The following is a 12,888-nucleotide window of genomic DNA, read 5'->3' as shown; positions in this document are numbered from 1 at the left end:
ATAAACTGTGCACCTATGGATGAGGACAATGGGGGGTGGGGAGAGGGCAGAGGGTGGGGTGGGAAGGTGGGGTAAAGGAACACTTGTAATAATATGAATAAAAATTTATTAAAAAAAAAAACATAAAAAAAAAAAGACTGGAGCATATAGCAGTATGATCTGCACATATTAAAGGTTCAATAAATATTTTTTGAATGAGTTCTAGGGGAAAAAGAGGGGCTACTGTGAAACATTCTTTAATATGAGAATAAATCTGCTATACAATTTTTCTGATGTTATACCAATTAGTTATTATTATTCTTCAGTGGTATTTTTTGCAAAATGAAAGTTTACTAACCAGAGGAACTTGTCCATTTTGTTCAAAGTATAAAGTTGTTTGAAGTCTCAGCTGCTACATAAGCAGCCAAGAATGTAAATTTATAAAATAGATGAAAAACTGCACCATGTAATATGTAATATAAATATGATGTTTAGAGCATAAAATCAGTAGTTTTCAGCTATTACTAAACCAGGAAATCATTTAATATCAATTGATATTAAATTGGCACAATTGAACTAAATTAATGTAAAATGATTTGGTACAGAGCCCAATTTTTGTATTACTTTAAGTGGAATTTTGCATTAACTTATATAACTGTAAATTTTCCACTGCTCTCTATTCAGTGTTCTAGCTGCATCATTCTGTAACTTGAATCTATTAAAAACTGTATAACATCTTACCAAAGATGGTCTATAAAAGAAATGGAAATTTATTTTGCATTTATTTGGGCATTATTGCACTGCCCAAAACTTTAAGTAAAAATGTCTCTTATTTTATTGATATTTAGATGTTTCTGTTTAACTTTTATTGTTCAGTTGATTAAATATACCATAACTCTTCAAAGTTGCAGGGGAAAAAATACAGTAAGCACACAGGATCGGAGAGAAACTAAGACACTGGTGTGGAAGGAATATAATTTGAGGACTGAAAATAATCATTATATTGCACTAGGAATGCTTTAGATGTACCACCGGGTGAAATCTGCGCGACTTACACGAGCCTTGCATTATTTCTCTTTTGGAAAAGTTGTCTTGTTAATAAATACATTTATTCCTTTTAATTGAAAAGTAATTTAATATTAAAGAAATGCTTAACCAAAAATTTAGAAAAAGAAACGAAGAGCTAACTAAACAACGACTGTACGAATCTGGGAACTTCTAGAACAGCAATGGAGACACTGTATTAGGGTCACATCTTCCTGTTCTAGGAAGAGTGCTTCTGAGGGGACAGGCCCTCCTTCAGTTTATCTCCCCCAAGCAGAGAGCTCTTGGCAGTTAAAGGGCCAAGAAACTGAATTGAAACAAACAAATACATACAAAGAGTGAAAAAGACCTAAGTTAACGGGGGTCAAAGGAGCGGAAGGGATCTTTTCACACTTCAAACATCTTGGGGGAGGGGTGAGGAGGCAGGATGGGAAGAAACGAAAATTAAGTCGCGAGACCACTCCCGCCCACATTTACAAGGAAGACACTGGACAAGTGAAGGAGGTGGGGTAGACCTTGTGGGTCCCTCTAGATTTCTTTTACCCAAATTTCACTTTCCCTACATTTTGCTCTGTCCCATCCCCCCACCCCACCGCCCCACAAGTCTAGAAAAATTGGTCGGGCGCCGGGCCTAGCCTAGTAGCCCAGTTCCCTGGTCTTCCAAACCCGGGAGAAAGACCACGTTTTCTGGTAGACGGGAATAGTGAGTTGTAAAGAAGAAGAAATAAATAAATTAAATCCAGTGCTAGGTCTTCCTGGCAAAGAATTAGCTCGCTTTCTTTCCACACCTGAAACATAAAGCACACAAAACAAAAACTCAAAAAGCAAAACCCCTAAATCACTTAGGCTCAGGTGCCAGAGTTAGGCAAGTTGAGCTCTTTCGGTGGGAAGGAATTGGGCCGCGGTGAAGACAGGGTTCAGAAACTCGGGCCATGGCCCCTCGCTGGGGCGTGTCAGAGAAGGGGACGTCGCAGGGTGATGGCCAACGGAGCTACTACCTCGGGCTGGGGCAGAGGGACCCGGGGGAAGAGTCCCCAGCTAGCCCGCTTTCGGATTTCCCACGGCCCAAGGCTCCGCCGGACATTCCGCCCGCTCTCCCCATAAAGAAATAGGAAACGCGGCACCGCCGGGTCCGCGGCGGAAGCGCGGCCAAACGAATGAGTAAGCCAGGCGCGGGCACGGCACCTTGTTTACCCCACACGGCGGAGCGCCCCTGCGGGGGCCTCCTTCGGAGGCGGTTTCGAGACGCTGCGCCCGTGGCCGGCGGCCGCGATTGGCTGGCGACGGGGAGGAGGACGCGAGGTGGGCGGGCCGGAACGCGGCCCTGCAGTGGCGGCGCGCTGCCGCTAGATGCCGCTCCCCCCCAACGGGAGCCGCGCGCGGGCTTCCGGCCGACAGATGGCGCCTGCGCGTTCCATTCGCCTCCAAGTCGCCGAAGAGCGAACACCCCAAACAATCCCGAAGCGCCACCAAAAAAAAAAAAAAAGAAAAAAAAAAAGAAAAAAAAACCCGAAAAAAAAAAAAAAAAGAGAGAGAGAAAAAAAAAAAACCCGCCGGATCCGACCGCCACTTTCAAAACCCCCCACCGTCCTAGAACCGCGGGAGCTTCCGTCCCTGAGTAGAATTCGAGGGTGTAAAGAAGAGGAAGGGGAAAATATCTTGTACCAGCCCAGGGGTGAAGAAGCCCCCGGCCTGAGAAAGAAGGAAGGAGTGGGGGAGGCGAACAGTGTCGTTGCTGCCTCTGTGTACGCTGAGGGGGGAGGTAAGTTATAAAATGGCGGAGGCGAAGCTTCTAGAAGTTTGGAGGGGCACCCGGAGGGCGCGGGGCCCACCGTGAGGTGTGTATGGTTGAAAGAGGGCGCGGGAGAGGAGTTGGGAGGGAAAGCGGTCGGGCGCCCCGTTGCCACTTATTTTCCCTCTTCCTCCTCGGTCCCCGGCGGGGCCCGTGGCGGAGCGGCGGCCGAGTCCAGGCCGCGGGGACTCCCGTTCGGCCCCGCGTAACCTCCGGCCCTTCTTCCTCCCTTGTTCCCCCCTAAGTCCCTCCGTCCACACCGCCAAGGAACTTCCAGCCTCCTTCCTCCCTACCTCCTACTCCTAGAGTGGCTTTCTACCGCCGGACTCTTCTTTCCCACTACCCTCGCTGAAGATTTTCTCTCCCTTCCCTCGCCCCGCTCTCCCTCGGGGCCTCTACGGAGACCCCCCTCCCGTGGGTGGCCCAAAATGGAGAACGTGGAGCAGCGCAAGATGGAGGCTCCGTTTCTCTGTGTAGCGTTCGATTTAGGTGCCTTTTCTCCGGCAGGCTCTTAGGCTGAGCGAGCCCAAGCTGGAGGTGGGGTGGGGTGCGAGCCCGGTCGGGGAGGCCAGCCGGGGAGGCTGCGAGCGGGTGGGGGAGAGCGCGGTGTCGTGGTGAGGGGAAGGAAGAGAGCAAAATGGTGGTGCTGGGAACCGGGGGGGAGGGGAGGAGAGGAGGCTCAGTTGTGTATATTTGGGCCTCGGACCGAGGGAGGCGAGGGAAAATCTACTCTGCTCACACCCCTCCCTCGTGCCCCCTCCCTTCTGCCTTCCCCTCCTTCCTTCCCTCCCTCCCTCCTCTCCCTCCCTCTCTTCCTCCCTTCCTAGAGAGGGAACAACATTCATGTGACGGGCCCCTCGGCCGCTCCCCCGCCCCATCATCTCCAGCGCGTGGTGGGGAAACTGCTGGGGAAAGCGATTGGCATCGATCTCTCCATCCCTTCCGAGGCCCGACTTCGGTCAGTTTTCTCCGGGCAACAATTTTATAAATAGGCCGGGGGTCTGGCGGCGCGGGCCCCCTCGTGCGGTCCTCGCCCCGGAGGGGGCCCTGCCTGGCTGGCATGGGAGGAGGGGGGGGGAAGGGCGGGAGTGGAAGGCTGTTTGTTGGGGGGTTTTGGCGCCACTTTTGTTTTAGTTTTAGTGCTGCTTTTTCGTTCCCACCCCCACCCGCGCTGTCTTTCTCGAGACACGAACCGAGGCGATTCTTGCCCCAGGTAGGCAGCTTCTGCTTTTTTCCCCTCCACACTTTTATTCCGGCTTAGGGGCTGACTTTCTTTTTCGTTCTTTCCCGCACCCGGCGAGCTAGGGGCGGCGAGGGTAGGGGCGAGAAGGGTCGGATGGGCCATGGGAGAGAGAAGGTGTGGGAAACAGCATCAAGTAGTTCCGCAAAAACTTTGAGCCCCGTTCCCATTTTCTTCTGGCCTACATTCGGGAACGTATTGTTGATTTCTGCCCTTATGTTTTTTTGTGTCGCGAGAATGTCTTGTTTTGCCTTTAGTTTTTTTTTTTTTTTTTTTTCCTCGGGAAACTGGTGTACTTTCGACATTTATTTTTGCCTCTCCCTGGGTGTATATGTCATTTTATTTTTAATCCCGGGCCGTAATGGGTTTGATCGTGTGTGCTTTTTTCGTGCTGCAGCGTTCAGCTTTAATTTTTAATATTGCATTAGTTTCATCCGGTTTGTGACTTTCTCCGTGGCCTAAAAATGTTTTATGTCGCCTACCCCCTTCCTTTCTCTTAGACGTATTTTTTTTTTTTGAGGGTCATGGCGTTCGATGAAATGGTTATTTACAGTGTACACGATATATCTATTCGAAACTTTTGATCTGGAGGGTTAGGTTAAAGTAAACGAAAAGCTTGCCGGTTTGAAATGGTTCCTTAAAATGCGCGGGCCGCTCCCCCCCCCCCCCCCCCGCTCCCTTGTAGCCTCATCTTCCCCCCCCCATACCGGAGTGTAAATTCCATACCCCCTTTCTCCCACGGATCGCCGTGTTTCACAGCAGCCACACCCTGTATTTGTCTCTGTGGATCGGACTCATTATCAGCTTAATTTCGTGACTCTTAAACCACCATGATGGGACTTGCTTAAGCACAAGCTTCTTTTCCTGTTTAGTCCTAGTGGTTCGTGTCGAAAGAGGAATAATCGAGGTTTCTTGATGAAACCTGGTGCAGGCGAACCTCTGCCTTTTTTTTTTCTTTTTTTTTTTCTGTTGTCTTTTTTTCCTACTCCGGGCTGTTGGCGGTGTCAGCACCGCTGCTGGGGGCGGGGGTGGAGGGGAGAAAGAGTCGGGTTACCGAAGTGCGTCATTCCTGGCTCTGGCTGGGCCTGCTCGGGAGCTGCTGGTGTTTGTTACTGTCCTCGCAGCACTTTCCTGCCAACCTTCCCTCTCTGCGCATTGGTTAGGAGCAAAAGCAGGAGGCGGTCTCCTAATTCTAGCTGGAGCCTAGCGCGTTTCGTTTAAGGGTATATGTGAACTTATTAAAAAAAAAAAATAACAACCCCAGTCCTGGAAAGTGGATACGTTTCCGTTTGATGGCATACAATTCAGGTAGTTTTAGACTTGCTTTCCTATATTTTTCCGATGAACGGTGGTGTGGTGTTGATTTTGAACATTTTCAACTTAATGTTAAAATGCCTGGTTTTCTTTCTGCATTGATATCTATCTATAATTAGGGATCAGGAGGGCCGGTGAAGGCATAAGTGTTCAGCGGTTTTTCAAGTGGTTGGATTGTAATTTTATGACATTATGTTAAATAGCCTGTTTTTTTTCTTTTCATTTTGAGCCAACGTGCCATATGAATGCAAGCTGATTGCACACGTTTAAGTTCATTTTTATCACATGTTCCTATTTATCCCATTAGATATAATTTTAAATATGTCCTCTGGGTTTTATGGACGACATTAAAATTCTTAAAGATGGCTATTTCTTTGTTTTTTAACGGATTTTTTTTTTTTTAATTTACCACCAAACAAGGAATTGTGTAGGGTGGCTTTCAGTTACTTTGTTAAATTTTTGTCTTCTTGTTGTACTCTGTACTTACTGAGCACAGTGTCTTCCTTTTAATTATTTTCTAAAGATAAAAATTGGGGGAGGAAGCACTGGAAGGTAACAGATCAAACAAAAGTGGCCTTGAGTTGATGATTATAGCTGGATGGGTGAGTACAGGAGAGCTCATTGTACTGTTCTCTAGCTTTGTGTGTACTTAAATTTCCATAATTAAGAAAGCTTAAAGAAAAAATTTCAAATTTCTTGCAATTTTGGGGTAACGGCTTAAATTTATATTTACATATCAAATTATTTGCATAGGAAACTTGGCCTTGTGTGTAATTATACAATGCCTAATATTCCAACTTTCAAAAATATATTTAAATTGAACCAGCATAGAATGAGCAACATAAACTCTTATAAATTGGTTGAACTTGAAATGTTTGTAACTTAGTTGAGAATGTGCTCTACTTTTGTTTTTTTAATCCTCTGAAAATAGGAAAATTCCATTAGAAAATGTAAATTTTGCTTGGTGTCTATTTCATTAAGTTGGAGTTACAGTGAGTCAGTATGAAAGGATTTACTATTAATAGGAGGGGCTTTGGCAGTTGGAATTAGTGACAGTAGAAGGGGTTCGGGTGCCTAGGGAGCATTCTTGGTAGGAAGATCCATAGCCATCGAATTCAGTTTCAGTATTTGGTGTTTAATAAGTGGGTAGAGAAAAGGATTGGAAAATAAATGTACTTATTAGCCATTCTTTCCCATAGTAAAATAACCATAGCATTCTAAGGTATCAGAAATTGGCAGTGGGTGTGGGGTATGTCCTTTTTTTTTTTTTTTAAAGGATATGAAAATGTATACATATAAAGTGTGTTTTATTTCCTCTCCCCAAGGATTTGGTGCTGTAAATAGTTTAAAGTTGATATGTAAAGTATTGTAATGTTTTCTATTACAAAAATTCTGACTGTTACCCATCAACTATAAAAGTGCAATGCAGTATAAACTGTCTCAATTAGTGTATCTGTGAATTACTCCTAAATTCTTTGAAGGTAAGTGCCTTATTTTCTGCAATTTTGTGGTGTTTAATCAGTGACTCCTCCCCCCACGATATGTATTTTTGAACATATGTCCAAGTTCTACAGGGAATCCAAAATAATGGATATTTAATTTTATGTTTGGTAAGGTGTGCTTCCTAATCCTTATGAAAACAATTCTACCCTTTTCTGAGCACAGACATTTTATAACTGTTAATATTAATCTGTTTGTATATTTCATATTCAACATTTTAGCTTTAGAAGGATGTTAACACAAATTGCATATTTTGAATTCTTGTATGCAAATAATCTTAAGTAGATGATGAGGATTGTGGCTTCAGATTTATTTTATTGTGGTTAGGCAACAGCTAAACTACTAAACCAACAAATTATGAGTTTGGTAACTTTGAAGTCTATTTAGTTAGGATTTTTTTAAAAGCTCAAACACTTAAGATTTTAATTAAATTCAATTCTACATTCCTTTTTCATTGTTTTCTTTTTTGACTTTGATTGGTTGCCTGAAGACCCATAAATTAAAATTGGTGTGGTTGGGTGGGGAACAGGCTCAGGCTCAGATTATCCTTTGGGAATATAGGGTTAGATGTGAAAATACTTGCATTGGACAGTTTAGTAATGCTTAGTATTCTGCATGTTTAACTGATGCCACCCACAGTCATGTGTGGGAAGGGAGTAAACAGTGAATAGCTTATTCTTTTTTGCTTTGGGTTATTTTTTAAAACAATTTTTCTCATTTTAGTTACTGTTTTTTTTTTTTTAAATGTTTTTATTGATTTTAGAGAGAGGAAGGGAGAGGAGAGGGACAGAGAGATAGAAACATGATGAGAGAGAAACATTGAGAGAAATATCAATCTACTGCCTCCTTCATGTCTCCTATGGGGAATCAAGCCTGGCATGTGACCTGACTCTGAATCCTAATCAAACCAGGGACCTCTTGGTTCATGGGTCAGTGCTCAACCATTGGGTTCTTTATAATAAATGGAAGACTTCAGTTTTTGATGCTGCAAGTTAACTTTTGAGCTTAAATTTTACATTAAATGGACACTGATTTGTCATATGTCTCATTGGGATAATAATATCTTTAATGTTATTTTTTTGCATCTCATGTTTTTAAAAAATATACTCTTGTATTAGCACTTTGAAATCTGTTAGTCGATTATTCAGAGAATTGGACATAACAGTTTCCAGTACAGGGGAGCATTATAGTATACTTATTTTAGGACTTGGGGAGCATAGCAAAGGAAGGGGATAAATTCCATTTAGCTATGGATATCAGTATGTACGAGAAGTGATTAATCATTGGAGAGTAAAGAAAAAATTTTAAAGATAACAGGTTATTTTAGAAGTTCTTTACATTTTCCTCTTGTAATCTATTTTTGATATATATTCTGAATTTTTAATTTGTGGTTCAGTGTTGTCCTGGTATAATAATTTTCTGTATCTCTGGATATCTTAAGCTGTGGTTATTGTATGTTCTGTTGGGCAAAGATATGTGAGAAAACAAAATTGTCAGTTTGATTTTTCCCTCTAGTCTCTTTGAGTTGCTTGCTTTACATTTATTTTAACCAAATTTATATATCATCAGTGTAAGTGGTGTTGCCTGGTAGAGGCTTAATTTTTGTATATGTGCATTAAAAAACACAACTTTGTAGCAGTTGTCTGGATTGTGTTTTTAACATCTGCTTGCTATAGTTCCATATTTGATAGTAACCAGAAGAAAACAAAAAGTTTTAAAATATGGTTAGTCTAGTCAAGAGATTATTGAATTGTTTTAAACTCTTCTCCCCCAAAGGAAGGGAGGGTGAATAATGTCAGTGGTCTGTTTTTATTTTTTTTATTTTTTATTTTAATTGGAAAATACATGACTAGGCTTGATGAGGCAAACTAGAGAGATTTCTATAAACATATAATCTAATGTACAACTAAAATGTAAACTTTCTTTGAGAAATAGTTTAAATTCTGTTGAATGTTGCAAAGTCAACATTCCTGTTTACACTTTGCATGGGTAACCTTTGTTGTAGTGGGATTTGACCTATAAATTGTTGCATCCTGAGATATTCTGAGAAAGTCTAAGTCTAGTTGCCATTTGAGTTCCTTTTAAATGCCAATAACTGTGTTTTAATGTGTTGTTTAATCTTAGCTACCTTGCAGGACAGGTGGTTATTATTTTACAGATGGGGAAGCTGAGGCACTCAAGATAATGGCTTGTCTCATGATAATGATTGTCAACCAGAATTCACACACAAGTTGGGCCTTTTTTGTTAAGCTCACTAGTTTCCCTTAACTGGTTTAGGTCTTGGGTTATCTCTAAACAGAAAGCATCTTATCATTTTAATGTAAAATATGAAGACTTTTCTCATGTATAGGTCAAGATAAATGCAGATTTTTACACATGGTTAGATGAGTTGCAGCCTGGTGAAAGATCTAAATTGTGTTTTATACTAATAGTTGAAATAAGTCTGAGCTTTGTTTCTGACTATGCTCATTATACAAAAGCTTGTGGTATAATATGTTGAATTGTATTTTTTTGGGACATACAATGGTAGATTCCCCGAAAATAAGACAGTATCTTATATTAATTTTTGCTCCCAAAGATGCGCTAGGTTTTATTTTCAGGGGATGTCTTATTTTTCCATGAAGAAGAATATGGTACACATTTATTGTTAAATGAAAATAAAGGAAATTTATTACCTGTATACGGCACGGTGGTACGGTAGTTGTCAACACAAACCAGACAAACTGAATCCTACAGTCTCAAGAATTTACTCATTTATTCAATGACAATCATGTCATCATCTTCTGGAACATCATCATAACAATCCAATTCCTGAATTTCCTGGTGAATTTCTTGTGACTCCATTTCTTTCAGAATCAGTGGACCAAATCTCTCATGTTTAGCCTAGGGGGGCCTTTTTTCCGGGGGGATGCCTTATATTTCACTCAGAAGGAAACCTGTAAGTAGGTCTTATTTTCGGGGAAACACGGTAGTTTCACTGTTTTTTTCTTTGTCATTTATGCTCTATAGTGAATGGTGACTGAGTGTATCTGAGAATAGTTCCCCAATCATTCAGTTTGTTTACTGAGTGGTTGGATTTGAAATAAAAATTTAGGTGATCTTTTTATAATTCACTGCTCTGATTGGTTCTGAAGGGGGATATTTTTTGGTTACTTAACGGTGCTTTAAAATATTCTTAGTGTTAGTATCTTCTCTGTTTATACTTCGTATTCTAGTTCATCTATTCACTTTATTAAACTTTGTTGTTCACTTTTGTCTGAGATAATAGATAATATTGATGCCTTGGATTATTAAATTCATTAGTGATTAGAATCTTGACCTCAGCTTTCTCTGCTTTTCCCTTTTCCTTATTGGGTTTCATAAAGTATAACTAGAATTTTTCTTATCTGAAGGAATGCTAGATGTTGGATATCTGGCCTAACATAAATTATTTGAGATGAAGTAAAATTCAATATATCAGTGCGTCTCATAGCCATCAGTAAAATTCATATATTTTTTTGTTAATCATTTCCTTAAGCATCATTCTGTAGGAAGTATTTTTTCCAGGTGATGCAGTCTTCTATCCACACTCTTTTTAAAAAAAAAATATATTTTATTGACTTTTTACAGAGAGGAAGGGAGAGAGAGAGAGAGTTAGAAACATGGATGAGAGAATATCATCCATCAGCTGCTTCCTGCACACGCCCTCCTGGGGATGTGCCCACAACCAAGGAACATGCCCTTGACCGGAATCGAACCCGGAACCTTTCAGTCCGCAGGCTGACGCTCTTTCCACTGAGCCAAACCGGTTTCGGCTATCCACACTCTTTAATATTGAGTTTTTTCATCCATATTTCCCCCTTTGTACTCCAAGAATACCAAGACCTGTGTTCTACTACAGAATTATGCCCCAAGGCATCCATTTTATGTAATAGTTTCTCCTGTGCCATCTAGAAAGATAACAGTTATGTACCATTATTGGGAGAATTCAGGAAATTGTCCCTCAAATCATTTTCTGATCCCATGGTTAATATGAGGAACACTGGTTGAGAAAGGCTGCTAGAATATTCAGGGACTTGGTTTGGCACTAGTCAGAGTTTTACTTTCCACAGTTGTATGATAAAATGTGAATACAATTGGTCATATTGCCATCTCTGTGGGATAAATTGGTTAGTCTTGATGTCAACCTAGTTAGTGCTACTTAGTTGTTTTAAAGAATTGAATGTGGGAAGTTAAATGCATAATTTTATTTGTAAAAAGGAATATTGTAGGAGCTCTATTCATTATGCAAAAAACTTTTTTATAAAAAGGCTTTGACAATGACTGTAACATTAACAATAGCTAACAGTAACTGAACTCTTACCATATCCCAGACATGTTAGAATGTCATAGGTGTATTAGCTCACATAATCTTCATAACCTTATGAGGTAAGATGACTATGCAATTTATTGTTCAAACCAGGATATTTTTAAGAGGGAAAGGGGACACTAGCCTGATGGTATGTTAGGATAATAGTATAAATATAAACTAGGATTGTCTCCGAGAAACTAGGATTATGATGACCCTAATTAATACTCACTTTTTCAGAAGAGGAAACCAAAAGTATAGGGAGGTCAAGTAACTTGCGCAATTAGTAAGTGGTAGGAAGGGATTTGAAACCCTTACAGAGATTTCTTTGGGTATGAAAGTGATTTATAATATATTTCTGTAAACTGCCATATTCTGAAAGTTTGTTTACTTTTACTCTTTTGGAGGAGTTTTTATAGGTGTAGGTTTGATAGTAAAAGACAAGATACAGCATTGTTTTAAAGAGCCGGTAGACTTTTTTTCAAGTGATTAAGACTTCAGTAATTCTGTCTCAATGTTAAAAAGCAACTTCTCTGAGGTTTGTCTAGATAAAATTAAAATTCCAGAATAATTTTATTGATTACATTGGTGTTTCTTTTCCTTACATATTATTCAGAATCCTTTACCATTTATTTTAGAAAGAAATGTGAATTTTATAATATTTCATGGGGAGCCGAAACCGGTTTGGCTCAGTGGAAAGAGCATCAGCCTGCGGACTGAAAAGTTTCAGGTTCGATCCGGTTAGGGTCATGTACCTTGGTTGTGGGCACATCCCCGGTTGGGGCTGTGCAGGAAGCAGCTGATTGATGATTCTCCATGATTTTCTTTCATCGATGTTTCTAGCTCTCTATCCCTCTCTCTTCCTCTCTGTAAAAATCAGTAAAATATATATTAAAAAAATATTTCATGGGGAATCTTATGTGGAAAATTTATTCTGAGAAGGAAGCTGAAAGAAATAATTTTGTGACTAGGGAGAAGTCATATTAGAAAAGAAAGAAAAAGGTCCAGTTTAGAGACTTATCTGAAGTTAGAACTAATTTGGTAATATAATTTGAGAGTTAAGTCTTACAGAGATTAGTGTGTCATTTAATAAAATTAATAGCTCTTTTGTTTTGGGTGACTTTTGTAGTTGCTTTATATTCCTGGCCTATTTATGTTTGTGGTACCTCCCATTACCCAAAAATGATTACTGTAGGCCAATTCAAACATTTGGAGAAATGATTTCAGCATAATCGCAGATTTACTGTGTTGTAAACTAAGATCCCCCAACCCCCCCTTTTTTTTTTTTCTGTAGAGGTGAATGGTAGAAGTTTGATCTTAAGACAGGGAAGGAGAACTTTTTCTCTACCAAGGGCCATGGGGGGGAGGAAATATGTGTGTGTGTGTGTGTGTGTGTGTGTGTGTGTGTGTGTGTGTGTATATATATATATATATATATATATATATATATATATATATATTTTTTTTTATTTCAGAGAGGAAGGGAGAGGGATAGAAATATCAATGATGAGAGAGAATCATTGATCAACTGCCTCCTGCACGCTCCCCCTTTGAGGATCGAGCCTGCAATCTGGGAGAGTGCTCTTGACTGGAATCAAACCCGGGACCCTTCAGTTTGCAGGCTAACCCTCTATCCACTGAGCCAAACCAGGTAGAGCCCATTTGGATATTTTTACCATCATTCACAGGCCA

The 12,888-nt window shown here is 40.7% G+C and overlaps 1 protein-coding gene across 11 annotated transcripts in view; it reads left to right on the top strand.

Annotated features, from left to right (window-relative positions):
- Positions 1–2,476: 2,476 nt before the first annotated feature.
- Positions 2,477–12,888, top strand: part of STAG2 (STAG2 cohesin complex component) — a 148,908-nt gene continuing 138,496 nt past the window's right edge. For 4 of the 11 annotated variants that reach the window (XM_084870780.1, XM_084870785.1, XM_084870789.1 and 1 more), the window contains exon 1: positions 3,643–3,773. The gene's annotated coding sequence lies outside the window, so the exon portion shown is untranslated. Of the gene's footprint in view, positions 2,862–3,642; positions 3,774–3,962; positions 4,029–12,888 lie in introns of those variants that run through there. The other 7 variants (XM_084870781.1, XM_084870787.1, XM_084870782.1 and 4 more) reach the window with 6 other exon arrangements.

This window comes from Pipistrellus hanaki (assembly GCF_964339955.1).
Source record: "Pipistrellus hanaki genome assembly, chromosome: X".
NCBI classification, from domain to species: domain Eukaryota; kingdom Metazoa; phylum Chordata; class Mammalia; order Chiroptera; family Vespertilionidae; genus Pipistrellus; species Pipistrellus hanaki.
This window is presented reverse-complemented; position numbering and strand designations above follow the sequence as displayed.